At 34.3% G+C, this 18,436-nt stretch overlaps 1 protein-coding gene across 12 annotated transcripts in view; it reads left to right on the top strand.

The window, feature by feature from the left end:
* The window catches only part of MBD5 (methyl-CpG binding domain protein 5), a 421,526-nt gene that overhangs the window by 126,765 nt on the left and 276,325 nt on the right, over positions 1-18,436 (top strand). For 11 of the 12 annotated variants that reach the window (XM_055087736.1, XM_055087739.1, XM_055087768.1 and 8 more), the window contains one exon: positions 14,447-14,540. The gene's annotated coding sequence lies outside the window, so the exon portion shown is untranslated. Of the gene's footprint in view, positions 1-11,335; positions 11,388-14,446; positions 14,541-18,436 lie in introns of all 12 variants that reach the window. The other variant, XM_055087731.1, reaches the window with a different exon arrangement.

An 18,436-nucleotide genomic window follows, 5' to 3' on the forward strand; every position in this document is an offset into this window, starting at 1 on the left:
ACATGACTCTTTTTGAATTATGGTTTTCTCAGGGTATATGCCCAGCAGTGGGATTTCTGGGTCGTATGGTAGTTCTATTTGTAGTTTTTTAAGGAACCTCCATACTGTTCTCCATAGTGGCTGTATCAATTTACATTCCCACCAACAGTGCAAGAGTGTCCCTTTTCTCCACACCCTCTCCAGCATTTATTGTTTCTAGATTTTTTGGTGATGACCATTCTGACTGGTGTGAGATGATATCTCATTGTAGTTTTGATTTGCATTTCTCTAATGATTAATGATGTTGAGCATTCCTGCATGTGTTTGTTGGCAATCTATATATCTTCTTTGGAGAAATGTCTATTTAGGTCTTCAGCCCATTTTTGGATTAGGTTGTTTGTTTTTTTGTTATTGAGCTGCATGAGTTGCTTATAAATTTTGGAGATTAATCCTTTGTCAGTTGCTTCATTTGCAACTCTTTTCTCCCATTCTGAGGGTTGTCTTTTGGTCTTGTTTATGGTATCCTTTGCTGTTATGTGCTATGTTTCTTTACCAGACTTCTGCATTTTGAGAAGGAAAATATTTTTCCAAGGTGAATCTCTTACCCTTTTCATTTCCTACTACCTCTCCGCCAACCCCAACCCCCCAAAAATACCCACCCCGTGCATTCACACTTTAAAAGTAAGTCTGACAACCACAGAACCCACAGAGTGACAGCAGAGGTGCCCTGACAAAGTCTGGGGAACTACTTTCTGCAGTAGAGATAGACCAATGCTTGGCAACTATGTCGTAAAAATATAATTCAGAGGAAGTAAATGCATGCATAATTGTCCCGAATAGCATGATAAGTAACACGGCACAGTTTAAGGAGAAGCGTCATTTCTTTACTTTCACACAGCACTTGATTTCCACCTTTTTTTCTCTGTTCTCTGCAAAAAATCACAACTACAAATCAGTTTCATAGCCACAGTATTGATCTTGCTTGGTACAGATATATAGTTGATATACAGTTATTTTTCTCACTGGTATGTTTAGCTTTTGAAAGATCACCACTCTTTAATAAACCTACATCAGTGGGTAGTATGTGAGCAAAGATGCCCCTGTATGGCCCACAGAGCTCACGACAACCATCCAGTTTGGTTTAGCTATCCAGTTGGCTGTAAGCACTAATCCAAAGTGAGACATTGAGCAGAGTGAAGATCCAGAAATAGTAATCCATCAGATTTGGCATCACATTGACCACAGGAGCTCTGGCATTATGGTAACACCAGGACCTGGACCTGAGCTCTCCAGGTCAGCAACTATCAATTGACCCCAAGAAACAAATGCTATCGAATACTCCAAAAGGAGGAGGCTCTAAGATGCAACTCGGATGAATACTAAGAGGAGCAAAGAAAGACTTTAAAGCTGAGGAAGAATTCAAATCTCAGTAAGAGAAATTTTACTTAGGTCAGGGCAGTATTGTCTTCTCGGGGAAAGTATTTGTGGATCCTCCAAATGACTTTATCCATATTTTGATTTTTTTTTTAATACTATGGGCCTTCAAGTTGCAGTAGGAATGTAACCATTTATTAGGGACCAGCCAGACTGATTATTTGGTTTGATGCTTCACATTCTTTGTTTTGATGGGTGTTGGTCCTTGCTATAGTTTGAGACATTATAGGAATCTGTAAGGATTATTTCTTGAAAGAGTTAAATCATAGGCTGGTATTATTCCTTGAACTTATATGTGTTTTCTAGTGTCTTTGTACCAGGCTCCTATTGGGTTAGCATTTTGATTTGAGAAGTTACAAACTACCTTATTAGTAGTAATACTGGGTTGGCCAAAAAGTTTGTTAGGGTCTTTGTAACATCTTATTGAAAAACCCAAACGAACTTTTTGGACAACCCAATACTTATGTATTGTCACCAATATCTAATTTCAGCTTCCAGTCAGAATGGGTTTGCCAAAATTTCACCAACATTTTGGGCTAAATTTACTTTGTTGGAATGATCACTGTGGTGGTTGGGGGCTACCTAACAGCTTTAATAGGTAATGTGGTACTCTGTCCATATGCTCTTGTAGCCCTTCACTGTTTTGTACACATCAGCCTTCCAAAGGCCAGCACCTGCATCTAAGCCATAGGATTGCCTTTGAGCTGCTGGAAGCTACTGGGGGAAGACTTTAAGCAATGAGTGACAGGTTTCAGCTTCCTTGTCCTTGGCTTAGGCAGTTCTGAGACATGTATCTTATACCATTTGCCAGGTTCCCCCATTAGATTGTTTCTATTGGCTTCTGTGATAGCTAGCTTAATAATGTACCCTGTATTAGCTGCCTGCCCTTCTCTTATCACCTTGCCCCCTCCCCTACCAGTTTCGCTGAACCTCCCAAATAAATTATGTCCACTCAGTCCTAGTCTCAGGGTCTGCTTCCTTGGAAACCCCACTACGATAACTAATAAACCCAAAGATGAGAATCCTTCCCATTTTGCTGGTATAATTTATTTTATACTGTTACGATAAATTGTTTAGAGTAAATGGGTAGTTGTAAAGGTTATCTATGAATTGTTTGGGACTGAAAATATTTAGTGTGATAGGTCCCTTTCCATTTATTGTGATACAAAACTGTTAAAATTACTAGCTATCAAATACTGGTAAAAATTAGCAAAGTTATGTAAGTAAAAGGGTCTTGTATGGTCACCCTTTTATTAAAATTCTAAACATAACTTTAAAATACTAGAATCAATATAAATAGTAAAGTCTCAACACCGGAAGTAAGAAAAAATGAATTTTAACCAAAAAATTGAATATAGTTCTAACAAAAAATTTATTGAAACCTACAGTCTAAATTAAAACAAACCTTAATACTCTTAAAATGCTCAAAATATAAATGTTTAGGGATACCTAAAAATGCTAAGAATTGAAAACAAAATAGTAAAGTAATAAGATCCTGAGAGACTAGAAACTCACATTCAGAGCATTTAATATACCAAATGAATAAAATACTTAACGGCCACATTGATTCTAGAAGTAAAATGTAATTAATTGCTCAGAGGAAAATATTAAGAGCAATCTAAAAATACTAAGAGTGTTAGAGATAAATCATTTAGCACACCAGGAAATGAATTTAAAAAGTAACCTTTCAAAGCCAGAAATGGTCACAGAGCATTCAGAGGAGTCTCAAGGGTAAAAGGAAGGCCTAGGTCTAGTTTGAAGAAGATGGGAGTCAGGCAGTGGCTGAGTTTAACCCCCTTGGATCAAATATGCCCATTCTCTTGATCTGAGGGAAAGGTGCCAGGCAAGAGCCTGGTCACCGTTGATAATTCAGTTTTGGGAGCCCAGGCCAAAACCAGTTGCAAACTGTTTGCAGACTATCTTTAAAAGGACACTTAGCCTGAAAGAGGAAGGAGAAATCAAGTCCATTTTAGGGACTATAGATTTCCTGCTGGATTTTCCACCCTTTAAGTATCATTTTGTAAAATCTATGATATATATGTAAATAAGAAAAGGAAAAATAACTCAGGAAGTTTAACTGTGATGAAGAACCAATGATAGCAGCATTTAAAGCCTTTGACAATAGACAATCCACTTTATATCTCCATAAATCTAATTTGTCTTAGCCTGCTTTTCCTCCAGCCACCAGTATGCAAGATAAATTCAGTGCAGCACTTTTTTCTTCTTTTGCTCAGTTTGACCTGCTTTGTTTATATCCCAAATTGAGAAACTACTATGTATTTCTTCCCAATGTTTTGATTTTTATAAGTATTTATAGGTTTTATGATTTATATAACTCCAAAGACAATACAGTATAGTGATTAGGAGGAACATAGGCCCTTGGTCAAATCCTGGCTCTGCCACTTTAACTAGCTAATGTGACCAAGCACGTGTTACTTCACCTTGCCTTGATTTCCTCATTTGTTAAGTGGGCATGATAAGAACATACTACTCCGTAAGAGTTTTTGAGGATTAAAGAAGTTAAATGTAAAATTCTTAGAATAGTGCTTATCATATATGAATGCCCAATAAATTTTTAATGTATGATAACAGTGCATTATGGATAAAATTGGAATTTATAAAATTGTTGAGATACATAACTACTTTTATGTAATGATTACTGTGGGGGAAATGCATTCTAATTCTACTCATTTCAAAAATGAGTATTTAAAACATGACCCATTTGGGGCTTCCCTGGTGGCGCAGCGGTTGCGCGTCCGCCTGCCGATGCAGGGGAACCGGGTTCGCGCCCCGGTCTGGGAGGATCCCACATGCCGCGGAGCGGCTGGGCCCGTGAGCCATGGCCGCCGAGCCTGCGCGTCCGGAGCCTGTGCTCCGCAACGGGAGAGCCCACAGCAGAGGGAGGCCCGCATACCACAAAAAAAAAAATAAAATAAAATAAAATAAATAAAACATGACCGAAGCAGCCTTTCCTCTTGGCAGACTTCCGGTACACCCACACCTGGTCATTCACAGGTGTGCCTTCCGTAGCCTCTCCTTGTCAATAAGGACTGTGGGGAATTCCGAGAAAGACTGCTGTCCCTTCCACTCGCAACGGGAGAGCCCACAGCAGAGGGAGGCCCGCATACCACAAAAAAAAAAAATAAAATAAAATAAAATAAATAAAACATGACCCATTTGTGATAAAGGACTGCAGTTTTTGCTTATTTTTCCATGTAATATTTACTATGTTCCTAGTAAGGTGAGGAGAAAGTAAATGGTGTGCCTACCGTGTGCTAATAATAAGCCCTTTATGTCATTTCACATAATCCACAATCAGCCCTACTAGGTAGCTAGTAATAACTTTATTTCAAAAGAAGTTGAAATTTCAGAAAGATCCAGTGATTTACTCAAATAGCAGAGCTGCTGTAATATAGTCTCTCTGACTCCAAGCTTAAAGCTTGTGCTCTGTCTTATTAACAGAGGAGAGGTTCGAATTATGTAAGGGCTGGTATGGCCCAAGCACCAACCATAGTGGATGCCAGGGTGTTGTAGGCCTTATGCTCTGCCAAGTGTTAGCTCCTTAGGGATTAGAACATGGAGAACTCTTGGTGGTGGGGAGAGGTCCCACCCGCCACAAGAGAGAGAAGGGGACATATGGAGATGTTGGAGCAGTGGCTGTTTTCCAAAAAGTATGGAAGTCTTTTACTATTTAGTATTTAACACCTGGTACAGCCACACTGTTCATTCTGACCAAACATTAGATATATCAAAATACATAATTTTGATACATCTAATATTTGGATAGATATGTAAAGATTTGAATACTGTATTAATTTTTCATGTTTTTTAAGACATTTATAGGATCAGGCATAACAGAATTCCTTCCTTGAGATTTCTGCTAAACTTTTATTTTATGGTTCTTTTCAGTTATATTGATTGATGATTAATCGATCTCCAGTTAACATACATTGCCTTTATTTACAGTCAACAATTTTTTTTAAATTATGAACTTGCAATAGTTTGGAAGAAACTTGCAATTTATGGTTCTTTGACCAAAAACTGTATTAAGTTATTGTAAAGACTTTGTCGGTTTGCTTTTCCAAATGTGAATTTGCTCTCATTTATAACCTTCCTCTTGTTACATCTTCTTTATCCACATCCAAGAAGAATAAAACAATGATGATTTTTACTTAATAATCTATATAGTGTATGTTCAAATTTGCTAAAACCCTAATCTCTTAATTTCATAATCTGGGAGCAACAGGAAATGACTGAGAGTATTTATTCTTTCACCTTTTTGTCTGATAGAAAAATTATTTGAAATGCAGATTTCAGTGAATTAATACATTGTTTCTTGGTTTGTATCACAATATTTCGTATTTTTTAACTGCTTTGAGATCATTTCTTTCTATTATTTTTATATGAAAGAACTGAATATTTCATTTTATTTTTTGCTTCATTTGCTCTCTGTTGCAACCAGCCAATCAGTAGATATTTTAAACGTTTTATATTTAATTTTTACTGAACATGAACCACCATACTAAGTTTTCCTTCCACATATTAATTTGCAGTTTACTCTACCTAGTTAAAGATCTGCTTACTGTATATTTATATAGGGTGCATTTTATTATTTCTGTACCTACCATGGTACCTACAGCTGTATTCTCAGTGCTAAGGAATCATCAGAAGATCACAGCATTATAAATGCTGGCAATGTTGGGAACATTTAATATTCGACTAATTTTAAGTAGCATTTAAAGCTATATGTGAGAGGTGGTATTAAGACTTAAGTCACTCAGAGCATAATGGCCTATAATGTAGCGGTTTAAACATTCAATTATTTTTCTGCATAGTCATTCAGCTCATTATAAACACAGAGAAGATGGAACAAATTTCTGGAAAGACTTCACATTTTATATGTATAGCATTTGGCTTGTCACCTTTGAAAGATCTAAAATGATATTCCATTAATTTTTCGTACATCCCACAAAATCTTGACAGGACAATCCTCTAAACCTGAAAAATCTCTAATAAACAGGAGTGACTCAGAAGCTCTTTTTGGTTGCATTTGTGCTCATATTTGGATTTCATTTTTTGATTTCTCAGTTATCTTTCGAGTCAATAATGACCCCATCTTTGTTTAATCCTAGAGGTAATTTGTGTAATCCAGACATCTTTTTCTGTTTATAAGGAATTTATTCCTTTGGCAGTGTGTTATTTTCTCTAACAAAGCTCTTCATAATTTGACAGGTTGGCATAATATTGAGCTGTTCTTGGTAGGATTTGAAATATTGTTTTTGAAATATTGTTCTTTTGGTAAAAGATAGCTGTTTCCAGATGTCATAAAATCAGTCATTACTGCAGCTCACAGAATTTCTTACATAATATGGTTTCTTTTGCTGTTATGAGTACCAGCACCAAAAATCTGCAGAAGGTCAGAGCCTAGTGATTCCTCCAAGCACTGGTGGCTTTGATACTTTAGTCACATTAACGTGTTTTTCAGACATCACTAAGGATGATATTCCTATTCTTCTGTGCATTTATTTGCATTTTCTCTGCTTGTCATTTTATTGTTTCAATAGGTTGACATATGGGTACTTCACCTCCTGCACAGAGCTCTATCACCTCTCCCTGCTATCTTTTTGTTTCTATTGGAAATTGTGGTAGAATTTGATTTGGTTATGTAGGTAATTTTCATTTTGGTTTTTTTCCCTCCATTTCTTTCTTTTATAACTTTTTAATATTCTCCCAAGATACAACCACTTTTTGCTTTTTTCAGTTATACTGGCTAAAGTCTTTTTTATTAGGAGAGCACCTTGAGTATTTCCATTAATGAGGAGTGATTATTCATCATTTTGGAGGGCTGTTTGTTTATAATTTGAAAAGTCACTTTGGCTTTACATGTGTTATATAAACTATGTGTTATATATAAAGTATATGTTATATAAAAAGGTTATGCTTTCTTTACATTATCAATGTTATAAATATTGGAAGGAGGGTATTTACATATTAAAAGACATTTAAAAAGTCTTAGAGCATAAATTTGGTGTTTGCCTAGGAGCACTTTTTATGCCAGTTTTAATCATCTATAGCTGTATTGTGAAGCTGCTTATTTAAAAAATATCTACAAGAGAGCAATTTTTAGTCTATGCACATACTTTAAATTGTGTTTATTTAAAATTTTTCTATAAGTTAATGTAAATATATCTTCCCTCTAATTAGTTTTCTCTCAAATTAGTCTTAACTAACAAGTACTAATTAATGAGTCTAGCCTATCTTATTAATTTTTTAACTTACATGATTTTGTTTTTATATAGAGAACATCTTCCAAAAAGACTTTTTCTGAGTTTTGATTCAGTATTTTCTGCTAAAGCTCCTATAACAATAGTAATAATTTGTTACTAGTGTAACAAATTTGTTTGTTACAGATTTGTTTGTAACAAAGTAGTAATTTGTTTAGTTAAATACAGTGGACCTATTATTTTAGACCTATTATCTTTGTTACCACCATGTAAATAAAACATTATGGTTCATATTCTGGATCTGGATTTCTTTTTAGGCAGTGGACTGGATTTATGATAGCGTCATGAAATCTTTCTTCATAATAGTGTTCTTTGAGATGTCAGAGTCTTTTATGTCAAATGCCCCAAAATGTTGTTGTAACACCATTAATATACTCGAAAATATGTGAAACTTCTTTAAGGCCTCCTAATTTTTGTGCACAAAAACAATGGTCTCTCTCTTTCTCTCTCTCTCTCTCTCTCTCTCTCTCTCTCTCTCTCTCTCGTGCGTGCACGCATGCACACGAGGTCATGGACCCATTGTCTGTTTCAGCAGCAGCAGAACATCTTTTTTGTTAGGCGAAATTCCAGTTCTTTCCTTTGGTGGCATGAAGTTCAACATCATTCCCCAGGTTTTGGTTTTATTCTTCATGTTGGCTCATGATCAATTTATAATATTTTGTTTGTTTTAACCTTGGGGTTAGTTAAATATGTTAGGTAGTAAATTGCTGACTGGTACAACTAATGCCTGTATTTTGCCATATTGCTTTAGAATTTAAAAAATTAGTGATACTCTGTTAAATGTTCGTGAATTTCTGTTGTCTTCCTCCAAAATGAGGCAGTACAACTTTGGTGTTTGACTTGTTAATGCTTTTTTCAAAACATTCTTCTCTTGTTTGCTCATAAAATTTGTTGTGATTCCTAATCATAAATTCAAAGAATCATGGAGTTGGAAGGGGCCTTCACGGTTACCATGTTTCAGAAGGAATTTAAGCATACCCTCTGATATTGAAATTCCTTCTTTGATATCCCTGTCTCTTGTCCAGTAATCTCATCTACCCTTTCAGCATAATCCTGAACAGTGAAATCAGTAGTTGTTGTCACTCTTACTTTTCTTCCCTTCTTTTTCCTCCTCTATAGAATTTTCCAGCATTGAAAAGTACTTCATTTCTGGTATTCTGGAAATGTAGGCAACTCCTGTTGGTGATGATAATCAGAGAAAGAGGAATAGGATGTTTTAGAAAAGAAAACTGAGGTGATGTCAGTGGTAGTGACTTTTTAAGGAAGACACACACACAAAAAAAAAGATAAAGGGGGGATAAACTGCTAGAAATGTGTTGAGAGACTACTGGGACAGGACTCAGGAGGCAAGAGGCAGACCTGAGAAGATAAGAAGGTAGCATCAACATCATCCTAGCTATTTATCCTATAAATAGCTTTATACTGTGTTTCTATAGCACTGCCTCTGAGGAAGTCCTTGAAAATTTCTAACACATGGAAGGATAAATGAAATGATTCCTTTTAAAAATTTTTGTTTTATTGAATGTAAACCTATTAACACAGACCTTCATATTCACTTGATTTCGTTCTCCCAATCCGTTTTTTTTCTCTACAACATACTCATTTTTGTCAACCTTGAGTTCTCATTCCATAGTAGTTGAGGAATGAGAACCTTATTTTTGATGTTGAGAGAGACTATATAGAATTATAGTAATAAATGAGCTGCCAACCCATTTACTGGATCCCAACTCTGTTAGCTCATTAATTGTCTATCAATAAGCCCAATAGGATAATAAGATTAAAGTTGAATTTAGTATTGCCAGAATATTAATATGTATGTTCTTGGTACTGTATTTGGCAAAATGTTGTACTTAGTTCTTTCTCTCCAGAAAGGTCAGTTCTCAAGGTGTTTGCATATTAGTGTAGCCAAAAAATCACTCACTAGTATTCTCCAAATAACAGATGTAATTAAGGAGGTCTATCACAACCAAACTGATTATTTATTTTAGCTGAAGAGATACCCTGCCTATACCAGATGGATGTTTTTAGAGAATGCTAGTAGGGAAAAAAAAAAAGGGATGGTTATTTTTTCTTTATTTAATGAAAATATATCATTCACTGTGAATACCTTGAATACCCTGGTTATTATCAACTTTCATAGAGAGAACTTCAGTTGCTTTGGACTTTAGTTTCCTACTGAAGCCAGATCATATGGGCAAGTTGCAAGAGGGCTAAAGACAAGGCTTAATTTGGTGGACAGGATTTAGAATAACCTATGGTTGTTTGTTTTTGAAAGTGACTTGGGCATAATAAGGGCCTCTTAGGCTGTTTACCACAAAAAAATAGAATAGCTACAAAAAAACATATATAAAAGTTATTCCAGATCCACTAAAAGAATGATCTGGAATAAATCTAATAATGGTGCTAACTGGCACTAAGAATGGCTTGAGTATGCTCAGGCTAAGATTATTCTCTATGATAAAAACAGTTGAGAAAACAAATCTTCCATGGATTGCATGATTAGAGCTCTTGTACTGAAGAAATTTGGAAACTTTAAGAAAGCAAACATAGGCTAAAAATATTTTTCATTCTTTGAATGTTTGTTTTCTGTTAAGACTTTGTGAGGTTTTTTTTATTCTGTAATTTCTTTCTATAATCTGTTTCTATTCAGCCATATATGAAACTTGTGAATTAAAAGTTTTTTTTACATCACTGTCAGATCAGAATAAATGGGATCTTGAGGGCTTTGAAATTGCATACTGCTAATGGTATGAAAGCAATAACCTGTAAAAGTTTAGTTAAATATAATTCCATAGCTCAGGGAAGTAGAAAGCATGTTTTCTTCCTATAAAAACTGCCATGTTTTAAACTTGGGAGTGCAGTGATATTTTAAGAAGGCAGATTTTTTTGTAGAAAGAATTGAGTTAAAACCATAAGTTTTATATCCCAGTATTGAACCGTACTTCATGGATTTTAATGTGATTAGGCTTATAGTACATTACATTCAGAAGCAAGACTGAGGTTTTTAGGATACACCCTTTATATCACAGAGGCTTTATTATGTAAATGGTACAGAAATAATAGGAAGCATGTAGAGCTAAATGAGAATTTAGAAATCATCTTATTGTGAGGAAGAAGTGTTGGAAGTAGACCACCATGGCATTTTCCTTTCTGTGGGAAACCTGATAAACTGCAAAAGGCTGGAAGGCGTAAGGCAGAAATGATATGAGGATGTATTAGATAAGGCTACCAGAGCTAATGGATGAGGGCTTCATAAAATGCTATAGTTAATTGTAGACTGCATGAGTTGAAAACCCAGCTCTGCCAGTTATTATCTGTGAAACATTGGGCAAGTTACTCTCTCTCTTCCTCAACTTACTTATCTGTAAAATGTAGATGATAAAAGCATTTCTTAGAATTGTTGTGAGGATTAAATTAATTAATGCTACTTAGAATTTAGAAATCAATAAATGTTAGTTCTTACTACTGTATTTAAAAGCAAGGAGGAAGTTTTAGCAACTTATGACAAATGTTGGAGATACCTAATGTCCATTATCTAGAAGTCTGTATTTTTAATCACTGAAGAGTAATATATATAGGTTGTGAATTCTTTGGTGGTGTATTGTGTGATTTAGAGTTATTGGTCCTTCTTAAAACAGGTGGTTTTCCTAAGGAAACACTGAACCATGTTCCCTATGACTTCTGTGTTAGGTATGTTTAAATAGATTCTAATTTACTGAAAATTGTTCATTCTTGTTAATTTAGTTGCTATTAATACCAGTAATTATTACGCTATTACTCTCAGCCAAAATTACCTGGCTTATTAGACATGAGGAGAGTTAGGTGCCGTAGTCTTCAGAACAGATGGGAAAGTTCATGCAGCATAGGGAGATTACAATTTTTAAAGCATTCATAGTCATAAAGTATACTAAAGAGAAAAGCTAGGTGCCTCACTTAATCACTGTAAAACACTGTACTTAATTACCAGAAAAACATGCTAAATCTTAAATAATAACAAAAGGTAGAAATAAGGGACCACAAGTGAGTACCTGATTAATTAGCTAAGTAATTTGCAATAATGAGTGAAGGAAGTCAGAATAGAAAGGTAGCTTTAGTGTCAGGTTGATGGAAATTTCCGTTAAGGAGCAAGCAGTATCTGAGCTAATTTTTGGTTGACCAAGAGAGAGAGATAAACAGCAAAAGGCAGCTGAGGTCAGATAATAGAAGATCAAGAGTCTTCTATTAAAAGACACTGGGACTTCATTTCATAGCTGTGAATCACAGAGGCAGACGTACAGCCTCTGCTACTGGTTTGAGAGGTGGAATAGCTCCCTTTTTGTGAAGACATTTGGGAAGTCCATGACTGTTGCCCAGCTGTTAAGCAGCACTAAACCTGGGAGAAAAAATCGACTTTGGTCACGAACTTAAGATTGATGTTAACTTAGTAGAAAAACCTAAAGTCTTTAGTGGCACATGCATGTAGGAAGAATACTTTATTAGGAGCTCTTCCATCTTAGGCCCATAAGAGAAAATATGTATAGTTTTCTTTCAAGGTTTAGTACTTGTTGATTACCATCTTTATTGTGTATAACAGAGACTCCGATATTTACCTCTGTTTATTAGACTTTTCTTTTTCAGAAAAAATCTAAACACTAAGTAATGTTGACTATATTATTTTTATTGTGAAGTACTTCTGGACCTGTTTATAAGAATTTTCAAAACTAAAATGTTAACAGCCTGATGTTATTTTTAGTAAGTTATGTTTTTGTGTGTGTGTGTGTGTGTGTATGTTCTTGAGGAAAATGAATCAAGATGTTTTCTTGGCTTTGTATTTAAACAGAGCAAATGATATTAGAGTAGCTTTTTCCCCCCACTAAGTTAAGGACAAAAAATTTTAATTTTGAGACATTGAGGGCATGTTTCTAGTTATATATGAGGTTTTAGATTAAATTTTCATTATAGAATATAACCTGATTTTCTCTTTTTTGGGCCACAAGTACTTTATCAATTACCTACACAGTTTATTTAGGAGGATAACAAAGCTTACAAAATATATGATCCATAAACATTATCTTAGCTTAACTAAGATATTGATTTATTGCTGAAATCCTATTTACTCTTGTTTAAAGTTACTTTTTACCAGTGGGTTTTAGGATTATCTTTAAAGATTAGAAATGTAACCTCAGAATAAACTCAAGAAGTTTTTTTATAAATGCTTATAATGAAGTTCTAGTAATAGTCACTATTTATAAATACTTGGAGCACTGTTTGTTTGGTTTTGTTTTTGGCCACGCTACGCAGCTTGTGGGATCTTAGTTCCCCAACCAGGGATCAGATCTGTGCCCTCGGCAGTTGGAGCCGAGTCCTAACCACTGGACCACCAGGGAACTCCCTTAGAGCACTGTTTTACAGGGACTGTAGACCTTTTGTATTATGATCACTGGAGATATCTCTAAAAATAGAGACTCCTATTAACCTAGTTCTTCTGAATCAGAATCTCTGGGCATGGCACCTGGGAATCTACATTTTATTTTAAAGTAGTACCTTTGGTCCTTAAGTGCATTATAGTTTGGGATTCACTACAACCACCATTTATGCCATGCTTGGATCCATGTAATCTAACATATAGATTGTTGAGGTAGGTTTATGTGTGTCATGGAAGCTTTGAAGTCATTTTAAATATTGAGTAGTGAGATTAGCAAGTATCTTACTAGTTTTCAAAGACATCTGTAGTAAGTATTTTTTTAAGTTAATGTCTTATTAGTTATCTGTAGAAACTAAGTCAAATAGTTGCAGTGAGACTGTTTCTTAACCTGCAGAACAGATATCCTTCTTTAATGCTTTTGAAAAATAGCTAGTTTCTGGCCCCCATGTGATACCAATTAAATCAGAATATTTAGGGAAGAGACGGAGTCTCCATACATTTAGAAGTGCCCCAGGTGTTTTTAATGTGTAGCTGCACCTGAAACAGGGATCTACACTAATGACCAAAAGGAACAATGATGTTCCTAATCAAAAAATTGTTGATTGGCTTTGGAATCCATAGTACTGAAAACCACATGCTAAAGGTATGGCACTGTAGCATCCAAATCCTGTTTCCCTAACTGCTTGTCTCAGGCTTATTTAAAAAATCAAAGGAAATCAGAATCAAATTATCTCAACAAAGAGCATTTTCTCTGAATAATCCCAATTCTCTGTTAGAGGCAATTTCTTTTAAAAGACCCCTGCTAAGCTTTACTAGGTTGATGTAAAGCATTGATTGGGCAGTTGAAGTGATAAGGGGTAAATAATACCTTTTCATGAGGACAGAATATTTAACTAATTGATTTCTATGATTTTGACTTTTATAGGCAACTCAAATGTAATTGAGAATATATTTTTGGTAATTATTCATTCTGAACAAGGAAAGCATTTTCTAGGGTAGGGCTACATTCATGTAGGACGTCAGAATCAATGTGTTTAAAATTATATTTCTTAAAAATGTTGATAGAAACTAGGTTAGCGAGATAAAATTAGTACTTATAGAAACTACTAAACTCTATGCCAGGGATCAAAATACATGTTTCACAAAACTTTCTGATCTTCTAAAGGGAAGAATTATTATTACTGTTTAATTACATAAAATATGTCCTATGATACATACCTCCCTTTGCCCATAGTTATTAAAGAAATCATAAAGAATAATTTCAAGATCTCCTTTAATATTTAAAATAAGTGGAAAAATATTTATAACCTCGAAGTCATGATATTTTCTTCTGTTTCTCTTTTAGATGCTTATTGAAGATAACAGTTTCTGCGTATGGGAAGTAGATATTGAAGGGTATATGGTTTACAGACAAGATCTTTAAAAAATAGACACTCAAGGTAAGTAATAAATATAGCTTCATAAATAAGCTAATTTAAATGGTTAGGGCTGCCAGATTATAATTTAATTTGCTAAACTTGCTTACTTTTTGTCACTGGCCCTGCAGCCTCACAACCGCATTCATTCATATTCGGAAACAAATTTTTATGCCCTAATACCATCTTGACAGGAAGTATCAGATTTCATTTACAATGGGAAGTTGATAAAATTGAGGTATTATGGAAGAGTGCAAACCAATTAAGAAGACTGGAGAAGAGATTAAGTTTCCATCAAAACTGTGTGCATAACTCAGTAGAGTTTAACTTGAAAAAATAATTTTACAGAAACTAGTATCCACTGTATTTTTTAAATGTATTTATGTCCCTAACCATATTAAAAACGTGTTTTTTAACCACTCCAAAAAACACTGTCATAGTTTCAGATACTCATAGTATTACCTCTGAATACCAAACCTCTTTTTCACTATTTCTTGAGCCCCCAAAGATTTGTTTTGACTTACCATATCCTTTCACTTATATTCTGTTCATGTCTCCCATGACTGTTTACATGCTTATGTTACTAAGTAAATTTCTGAATACATATGGAAAATTTTGAGTGAGATACAAAGAATACAAAATGCAAAAAAGGTACTTTAAATAATTTTGTGTGTCAGGTAGGTACACTGGAACCTTGGAGAATATGTGACCTGTTAATGGGGCACTTCTGTTTAGCTCTAGAATCCTTTCTAAGTGGGAATATTAGACGAGTAAAATCAAATTTTGTTATTTTTTTTCAGAAGAAACCAGAAATACTTTGAAAAGTCCTAATTTTTCAATATCAGCATGAAATTTTTCCTGTGACAAACTCCACTTCTGCTACTGTGTGACTCAAATAAAACAGTATACAGCTTCTGGTGTGGGAATTTTTTTTTTCCTTTGCTCTATTTCTCTTCTTTTTGAGCGTAGGTACTTAGAGTCTATTTTTTCCCCTTAATTTCTGGTTAGCAGCTTAGTGATTTTTGCTAGTTTTCTGTGGTGAATATTATTGTCAGAAATGACTTCTCTTGAAAATATAAATATTACTTCTTTTTAATTTGTTTCTATAGTTTTATTTGGTGAGTTGGTTGCTTAGAAGAGCTATTAAATTGTTTTCTGAATTATAATAATTAGACAATTATTTTTATAGTTCCTTTATCTCCACAGTCTAGCATAGATGCTTCTGATTTAAAGCAGAAACAAAAAAAAAGGTTTCCTTTTTACTGTACCTTTTGCATAGAAAATAGAGTTAATCACATTCCTTAGTTCACATGACGCACTGTCATCACTGGTCCATGAAAAGCACTTACTTTATTTATTTATATATTTTCTTTTATTCTCATTTCCACTCTCATGCTGCTGACCTGGACTCATAGGAAATCATTCTAATGTGATAGTCTAATATCTGTTGCACTGTTCTCTTTTGTTTATATGTATTTTCAGAACATGGGTATTGGTATATATATATATGTATTTTTAAAATATTTTAAGTGGAAAATTTTAAATAAATAAAAAAGAAAAGGGAGTATAATATCATGAACTTTCATGTGCCCACCTCTCAGCTTCAACAGTTATCTCATGGTTGAGCTTGTCTTAACTATATCTTATGCCTTCTCCCCCACTTATGCACATTAAATTTTAATATGCATAAATGGTATTGTGCTGTGTATCTCATTCTCTTTATTACTGTTTCATTTTACTTATCCTTACATTTTTATCATTTATTTATGTTGTTGTGTTTACATTGCTTCTAACTGCTGCATAGTATTCCAAGGTTTGTAGCTATCATGTTATAACTATCCACATTTCCAGTGATTTCCACCCAGATTGCTTCCAATTTTCTGTTGCAACAAACAATGCCATGATGAACATCCTCATATTTCTCCTAGCATAGAACTTTGCAAGGATTTCTTTGGGATATATACCCAGGAACAGAATTGCTGGGTTTATACTTAATTTGTCTGAGTCCTGCCAGATGCTCTGCCAAATAAATACTTGGACCACACTTTCACCAGCAGTAACCCCCTCCTTCCTGCCAACCCTTGACATTATCTAGCTTTCTAATACTCTCAATCTAATGTGTGTAATTCTGTAGCTCACTGTTTTAATTTGAATTCTTATCACTAATGAGTTTGAGTATCTCTTTCATATTCTTGTTGGCCTTTTGGCTTCCCTCTTCTGAAATTCCTTGTTCATATTCTTCATTTTTCATTTGGGTTCCTATCTGTTGGTTAATGTTCTTTAAGAGTTTATTATATATTTTAGATCTTCATTTCCTATCAGTTTTAGATATTAAAAACAATCTTCCATTTTTTCAACTTTTTAATTTTATGCATGATGTCTTTTAAGTAGATATTCATGTTTTAAATATTCAGTTAAAAATATTTTCTTGAAGTCTACTGCTGGTGTACAGAAATGCTACTGAATTTTTGAAACTTGACCTTGGTTCTAACGTTACTGAATTCTCATTCTTAATAACATTACTGTACTATCATTCATTTTTATAGGGAGATGATCATATTATCAACTATACATAATGACGGTTTTATTTGTAATTTCCTCATCCTTACATACTTTTACTTCTTTCTTCTTTCCAATACCTTTGGTCAGTTCCTCTGAAACTATGTTAAATAGTAGTACTGACAGTAGGCATTCTCATCTTATGCCCAATCTTAAAGAGAATATATCTAATTTCTTACTTAAGCATAACGCTTGCTGAAGGTTTTTAATATAAAACCTTTACCAAATTAAGAAAGATTCTTATTTCTAGCTTGTTATGCATTTTTACCATAAATAACTTTCAAACCCATAAAATGTTTTTTTAATGCATCTGTTAAAATCATGTGATATTTATCCTGGTATATTAATGTTGTGAATTATATGGATAGAATTTCTAATATTAAACCATGCCTGCATTACTAGTTTACACCCTACTTGACCATAGTGCATTATTTTAATACATTACTGTATTTGGTTAGTAAATATTTAGGATTTAGAATCTACATTCTTAAGTGGAATGTGCTATACTTTTTCCTTCATTTTCCTTGTCTGGTTTTGCAATTGAGATTACACTGGCCTTATAAAATGAGATGAGCAGCTTTTACTCTTTTTCTATTTTCTAGAATAACTTTATATAATACGAATTTATTGTTTCTTTAATGTATGTTAAAACTCATATGTAAAAGTATCTGGTTGTAAGATTTCTTTGAATGCTATTTATGTCTTTAATCCCTTTTGATCTATTCAAGTTTTCCCCTCAGCTTCTTCCAGTCCCCCTCCCATGGGTACTGTTAACACTTGATTGTCCTCCCACCTGCAGGTATAATAGCCCAGACCCACTTTCCTTTCAGTCAGGAAATAACTAGACAATCTCAGTGTCCACATCTGAGCCATGTAGTAGTCACTCTGTTTTGAGCTAATGTCCTAACCCTGACCAGTGGGCTCTGATCTGCCCAATCTTGCTTGGCTTAAACTGCCACTGACACATACCTAAATTAATCCTGAACTCCAATAGTTTTCTACTATTCTATAACCAGAAACTTTGGTTAACAATGCTCTGAATTGACTTCTTTACATCTCTTAAAACCTTTGCCATACTGCTGGTGACGTGTGTCAAGGTTGTGTAAAAGGTAAATATTTTGACAAAAGAACAAGTAAGGTTATTATGTTCAGGGAAGGTTAAGTGTTCAGAAAAAGATAGGCAACCATCTGGTCTAATGTCCTGTACAGTATATACCAAATTGTAGTTAACTTTGGAAGATTTTTACTTTATCTCCAGAGTTTGACACTTTATTGTAACCATTTATTATCAGAAGGATAATTAAAGGTATTTCCATGTACAAAAAGAAAAAAGAGTAGAGAGCACAAGCAGGAAGTTCATA

Source organism: Physeter macrocephalus, chromosome 2, assembly GCF_002837175.3.
Source record: "Physeter macrocephalus isolate SW-GA chromosome 2, ASM283717v5, whole genome shotgun sequence".
NCBI classification, from domain to species: domain Eukaryota; kingdom Metazoa; phylum Chordata; class Mammalia; order Artiodactyla; family Physeteridae; genus Physeter; species Physeter macrocephalus.